Source organism: Sardina pilchardus, chromosome 8, assembly GCF_963854185.1.
Source record: "Sardina pilchardus chromosome 8, fSarPil1.1, whole genome shotgun sequence".
In the NCBI taxonomy this organism is placed as follows: domain Eukaryota; kingdom Metazoa; phylum Chordata; class Actinopteri; order Clupeiformes; family Clupeidae; genus Sardina; species Sardina pilchardus.
The window spans coordinates 30925725-30933380 of NC_085001.1; positions in this window are offsets into that span (position 1 = coordinate 30925725).

Here is a 7656-nt window from a genome sequence, read left to right on the forward strand (position 1 = left end):
TGCCGATGTCCATCACCATTGTCAAAGTATCTGTGCTCTGCTACCAACAAAGACATCTATTTCTTTTTTGCCTCTATTGAAAATATAAAGGAAATGGAATACAATTATTTTGTTTCTCTCTGTGAAGCATATGTTTACAGAGACGTGGTGATAGACAAGAAGAATTTGGTGAAAATGTTGCACTTCTTTGGTTTCTTTGCGTCAGGGGCATATTCTATCTACTGCGATGTGGTGGCATGTGCTTCATCTGCAAAGCGCAAGGACAATGTTCAAAAATGAAAATGATAAGGTTCACATGAAACAGCTAAACGCATACTGACAGGAAAATAATCATAATCATAATAATAATTATTATTAGCACTCCAGCACTCCACCAGTCAACACACATTATAAAAATCCATTTACAAGACATTCATCGCAAATGCACCCTCCACACACACATACACATGCACACGTTTCAATACATCTTCCCACCATCCATGCAACATTGCAAATAACCTCATGCCTATGGAGTTTTTGGCACAAATAAAACTCCATACATGCCGCCTGTGTGATAATAAAAGCATGTGATAAATAATGTTTAAAAAATATGAATGAGCGTAAAGTGCTGAGTAACAATGCAAATAGCATTATTAAAAGAAGTTTAGCTTAATTTAAAATTGATTTTGCCTTGGGAAAGAAACTATTCCTAAACCTAGTCCTTGTTTTTAGATATTTGTCTCCCTGAGGGCAAGAGTTCAAACAGTGAGTGACCAGGGTGAGAAGAGTCCTGTGTGATTTTTTTTTTTGGTTTTTGAGAGCAGTCTTGAGTTGGCAGTTTCCTCTAGGCTATAAGGCCACGTTATTGCATGGAAGTACAGTGGGCAGGCTACCCTTAGAAGTGGCCACTTAATTCACGCACATTGAAATGTATTACAACTTATCACCACGAGGTGGCAGTTTAAGTCCGCTGTAGCGTTGCCGGTGTTCTGTGCCTTCTGCTTTTCCCCACCTACTGGTTTCTTTTATAGCTGTTTTGCGACTGTCCTGAGGCAGAGGAGCTGTGATGCGCCTGGCTCGCACTATGCCTGATTATTTTTTGTCTTTCCCGATATCTCAGAGAGCAATAAAGCAACAAAAGTTCCAGTCGGTTGTGGCGTCCATCATTAAAACACAACGTGATCGAGGGTGGGGAGAGACGATCTGTTACATACAGTTAATTCAACCATCCATCCTAGACTAAACAATAGAAAATGTTATGTGATTTTTGCTCCATATACTCCCAAGTTAACTATAAAAGGACAACCCACAGAATATTGAATAGGCTTATGTGAATTTGAGCTATTAATCAACCGACTTTTATTATCTATAGTAAAAAAAAATGTCCTGTGAATGATGTTTAAGCAGTTTTCCCCTCTGTTTGGCATGAAATAATCATATTAATATAATTAATTTATTTCTGTGAAGTTGTCCGTTCAAGGGGGGAAAGGTCCAACGTCATCGGTGACGTCACAGTAGCGCTCCTGTGACATCACTTGATCACTTGATCCAGTGCAGGACTCACCGTTCACTTTTCAGTAGAACTAGTCTAGATCATTTGCATTTTGTTCAGTCTAGATAATTATATTCACGTTCAATAACATTTTACATTTTCAATCGGAAATGGATTTTCAAGAGGAGTTGGGAAAACTCCATGCAGACGGCGAGGAGTTGAAAAAGATGTTACAGCTCCTGCTTTTACGCCAGGAACAGAACATCGGCACCCTGATCTGTACCGCATGTGTGAGTTCCATGAAATATCTGAGCAGATGTAGCCTACAGTTTTGTAATAGTTTACTGTAAACTATAGATATGATAAAGCGTTAGGCTAATAATAATATGGCCTAAATTATAACAATATCTAATATCCCATTGTCCCTGCACTTGGCATCTATGTTGAAAGGGGCAAGGTCAACGTTGAAGTATGTTTTGATTATGGGTATCTATGAGGTGACCTTTCCAAGTCAAAGTTGAAAGGGTAAAGGTCAAAGTTCAAGTGTTTTTTTTTTGTTGTTTTTTTTTTATGATGACCTTTGAACTGTAGCAGGATTATGGTTACCATAGTTACAGCTTTGGTCAAATACCATAGACACAAATGATAGTGTTCAGCTACCTTCAAATGTAATTATAATGTAATATAATATAACATCATTAATGATGTAATACCTTAATGATGCCTTGGTTATTCACTAAATAGTGCACTATAGTGAAATACTGAGGATATCAAATGCAGCATGGCGGTTGGGCAGTTCTGTGTTAAAGGGTGTAGATGGTGGCCATGTTTGATGCCATGTTGCCTCTTCCCTCTCTGCAGTCACAGCATCAGCTGTTTCCGCATCTCCAGCCTCATCTTCTGCCCTTGCCCCAATGTCCCCACGGCCCACTCCAGCCCTTGCATGCCAGTGCGGCACCTGGCCAGCGGAAGCTGCTTGCCCCCATACCCCCTGCATCCCCCCACCACCAGCTGCAGCGGTCTGTGAGGGGTACGCTGAGACCCCTGAGCGCTCAGCAGGAGCGCCAGACCAACAGGAAAATCCTGCAGGAGGTCCTGGAACTGGCCGAGGAGATTGTCCTTCAGGAGGAGCAGGCCGCTCTCAATGATGCCAGGGCCTTGGCCCAAACAGGCAGCTCTGTGGGCAGCTTCAGGCCCGTGGATCGCAGGACCCCGTCGGCACCCAGTACTCTGCCCCCCATCAATTCCCCAATTGCCCCTGCTGTCCCCGCCCCTCCAAAGACAACCAGACAGTTCCAGAGTAGACTACCCCGTCTCAAGAAGACAATGTCACTCAATGTGGTCACTGAGACAGGTGAGTAGTTGTTCTTACACTCCCCCTCCCCTGCCCTCACCTCACACACACACACACACACACACACACACACACACACACACACACACACACACACACACACACACACACACACACACACACACACACACACAGAATATATTGACTCATACAGGCTGGCCTAAGGTTGCAGAAAAGGATCCACACATCATGGGCAGGCCAAATGATGAACACTGTGCACACAGACAGACAATGTCTCAGTCTTTATTAGCCTAATTGAATATCAGTGCAGTTATCAATACAAATAACACAGTTGTTTGCCATGGCAAGTGTAGACAGGATTTCAGACAAACATATTTGACCTTTGACCTCTCAGAGCAAAAGGCCGTTGAGTCTGGGACAGGGAGGAAGGAGGAGACAAGGGAGCGTAAGGAGGTGATGAAGAGGAAAGGGAAAGAGGAGAGGCACACCAACAAGACCCAGCTGGCCAAGAATCTCCCAGAGTTGACCAGACTGCGCCCTCTGTCCTGTCCCGAGGAGGCCCTCCTGCAGGCCTTTAGAGTGCTCAGCGACGATGACTGGTGGGAGTATAGCTTAAATAGGCCAGGCTAAAATATTAACAAACGAAAGTTTTTTTGCCAAGATATTATGCTATCCAAACAAATCGTAGGTTTTTAGCTAAGATAGATTAGACTATGCTGAGATATTGTTAAGAGGTAGGAGTTGTGAAGAGAAGAGTAGTCTAGGCTATGCTGACACATATATAGTATATACTCTGATCCCGTGAAGGACATTTGGTCTCTGCATTTATCCCAAATCCGTGAATTAGTGAAACACACACAGCACACAGTGAGGTGAAACACAGACTAACAAGGGGGGGCGTGCCACAGCGGCCAAACCAAATGCATGTATTACTATGTTCCTCTAATGTGTTGTTGTCTGTGCTGCAGGGAGAAGAAGATCAAGGCCCTGATCTCCATCAGGTCTCTGGCTCAGCACCACTCTGAAGTGCTGCTGCCCAGGCTGCATGACGTCTGTCTGGCCGTCAATAAAGAGGTGAGAGGCTCTCTGCTGGACAACATTCTGGAACACATGTTGTATCTTTTGTTCTGTTTCAAACTAGACAATATCTATTGAAATGCCTTAATGATGCTACTAAAGAAATGATGTTAACTCTCTTAGTATTCAATTCATGTCCAGTCAAAGTGGTACAAGCTGTCATTTCAAGTCCTTCCTCCCAACCAGGTGAGGCACCTGCGCTCTGCCGTATCCTGTGCTGCCATGGTGACGCTGGCCCACCTGTTTGCTCACCTGGGGCAGGACATGGATGCAGAGGCCGAGGGTGCAGCCCGAACACTGCTGCCGAAGGCTGGAGAGTCCGGCAGCTTTGTAAAGGACATGGACCTGGCCCTGGGGTACATGGTGTATAGCATCACCCCCATCCGCAGCATGAACGCTCTGATCAACGGAGGACTCAGGTTAGGGGCAGAGAGATAAAGAGGGCAAGAGTTTTTTTCTGCTTAATTGCTTTCTAGTGCTTCTTAACGTTCTGTGTTACCTGGATCTCTTAATGTCTGTATCAGTTGTTACTCACCTGATAGTCTGCCTGTTGTGTCTCTGTCTCCCCTGTTTCTCCTGGTTCTGTCTCTTTGTCTCCCTTGTTTCTCTGGCTTATCTATTCTCCTGGTGTGACTTATTGGTTCTCTGCTTCTTCTTAGCCACAAACACACAGCCGTGAGGAAGAGCACAGCACGGCACCTGGAGAAAGTGACGGAGGTCATGGGGGCAGCTTATCTCCTGTCTGGTAAAAAGGACCCGAGTCTGACTGCCCGCTTCATCCAAGTTGCCAGCTGCCTTGCCCTTGACCACGCACTGGAAGTCAGGTTAGGAGCACTATTTCTTGATTCTTTAGTATTTACTTTGTAAAAAGTAATACAATTAAAAGTAAATGTGTCTAAATTAACCAATCAGCCAATCAGCAACAGTTTCTGTTCTATTATGAGATATCCAAGCGTAATCTCATGTTATACAGCACTAGGCTAATGAATGTAACTATCTCTTAGTGCACAGCATTGAAATAATTTGTTCACAGCTAAACTGTAGTGAAGAATTAATTAAATAAAATGTAGTGAAGAATTAGTGATTTAATATTCAGTTTCCAATATAGTCCACAAAAGTTATAGTCTGGCTGACAGCTGACTGATTATCAAATCTCCATTGACACATCTTTCCTGTAAACTTACGTTTTGTATTCAGTTGTTAACTTAATTCCAAAGACAATCTGCAGAGCAAATTCAAAAGCACTCACAGATTTGTTAGGGTTCACCCAGGCTACATAACTTACATTACATATATGAGATATGAGATCTTTTAGGGCAGGGACAATGACAAGCGTGCCATTGTCCCAATTATAAGTCAGTACCATCAAAATGATTTTAAAGCCATTATGCGTATAATGCTTATATATTAATAAGCCAATGAATCATTGAGTCGGTGGGTGGTGACTGTTCATGTATTTTGTGTCTGAAACAGGAATCAGGCCCGTAACATTTTCTCTGTAGTGGCCTCCCATCCTGACCTCATCAAGATGGTGGAGAGGTTCGCCCCTCTGAGCGATCAAATCCGCATCAAGGACTTCATTAACACATGCCAGAAAAGGTAGACTGGACACACATCACACTATTGTTAAACACTGAACATTTTTCCTTTACATTTGTTTATCAGAGTGATAAATGTGCCAAAATCGCTGTTCATTATTGTTTAATCTGTGGACATAGAGGGTAAATTGTCTTTGTGATGTGCTGTTTTTTTCCTGCAGACCTTTGCGTTGAAGTAGACATCAGAGCCGGCCAGAATGAGACCGCAACCACGGTGTCACAGACACACACACAACACAACTATGTTACAACACACACACACACACACACACACACACACACACACACACACACAGCAGTATTGTAGAGATACGCTAAAGCACATCCATTTCACACATGAAATAAAAAGAAAATTAAAAAAACATTTGTCTGCACAGATTCACTTTTTCATATGGATTTTTAATATGAAAACATCATTTTACTATAAACTCAGATCTTTGCAGCGTGTGTAAAACTATAGGTATATATCATAGTTTCCCTTCTTCAGTATGATCATGGCTGTGCCGATGTCAATCACCATTGTCAAATTACTGGTATCTGTGCTCTGCTACCAACAAGATACAGTATCTATTTCTTTTTTAACTTCTATTGAAAATATAAAGGAAACGGAATACAATTATTTTGTTTCTCTTACTTTTTGAAGCATGTTTACAGAGACTTGGTGATAGACAAGAAGAATTTGGTGAAAATGTTGCGCTTCTTTGGTTTCTTTGCTGCTGTGTCAGGGGCATGTTCTATCTGCTGCGATGTGGTGGCATGTGCTTCATCTGCAAAGCACCAGGACAATGTTCAAAAATGAAAATGACAAGGTTCACATGAAACAGCTAATAGCATACTGACAGGAAAATAATCATAATCATAATAATAATGCATGACTACTTAATGATGACCACTGAAGATGTAAAGGTCCGGTTCTCCAGCAAATGATGTCCTTCTGCTGTATCAATGTCCAGTGGACATGCCTGATTTGGTGCCAACGGGCTCACAGCATTATGTCCTACTACAATTCAAGAACACAAGCATGTTATCTGACGTTTTGCCCTCTGTGTATTCAACATACTATGACATGTGATGCTCCTAAGAAATTGCCTCCTGTCCCAAACATCACCGCAGACGCACAATAACATTACAGAGCTACAAAACAGGAATATTCTGGCTTTTGGTATTCTACTATTCCTATAGATCCTCTTCAATTTAGAATTAAGCCTATACTGTGACTGTAGAAATCATAGACTGTAGGCTATATAGTATGGTAGAAATGCCATGGCGTGGGGTTGTGAGGTCTGGAACAGTGGTTCTCAAACTGTGGTACGGGTACCACTGGTGGTACGCAGACTCTGTTGTGGTACTCTGGGATATTTTATTTCTTGACAAAATAATCTCTTCATACAAAAACAACAAAAAAATGTATATGAAAAAGAAAACCCAAAAAACAATGCAAAACAGAATGCACAATGTAAAATATATTAAAATTGGTCATAATTGTGGTACTTGGAGAGATATTGTTCTCCAAGGTGGTTCATTGTGAAAAGTTTGAGAACTGGTCTAGAATATGAACTCAATATGGTATATTTTCAACTCGACTAGCCTATTTAGGCTGTCATTAATGTAGGCTAGTTCCGATTGTCTACATGTAGCAGTGTTGGTTATGCTTCCCTGAATTTCCCCACTTTTTCCTGCATATTCAGTGCAACTTTGCCGTTTCCCACGTACAGTCAGGGTACAGTAGGTAGGCCTAGTAGGGGGGTGTGGCATGAGTTGGCTCCGCTTGGCTCCCGCGCTGGGGACCCCTGAAGATTCCATGAAGCCCTCCTCTGCCTCTTTTGCGACTGTCCTGAGGCAGGTATGTGTCTTTTTATGATTTTCTGTCATGCATCTATAGTTATCAGAATTTACCATAATGTGTTGTGCACATACATACATACACATATGAGACTTGATGACATGAGATGCTTTTTAATGTGTTCCGACCGTTCCGACCGGGCACACTAAATTATTTCTGACGCTGCAGCAGTTTAGCATGCTACAGGTGTAGACTATTCAGTTAGTTTACATGCTGCTAGCTGAGTTATGTCATGTGGCTATGGGTTGACCCGATCAGTTAGGCTACATCATGTTGTGTTTTAAAGTGCTTTACCTGGTCGGTTTAGCAGGAGCTGTGATGCTCCTGGCTCGCTCCATGCCTGGTTATTTTT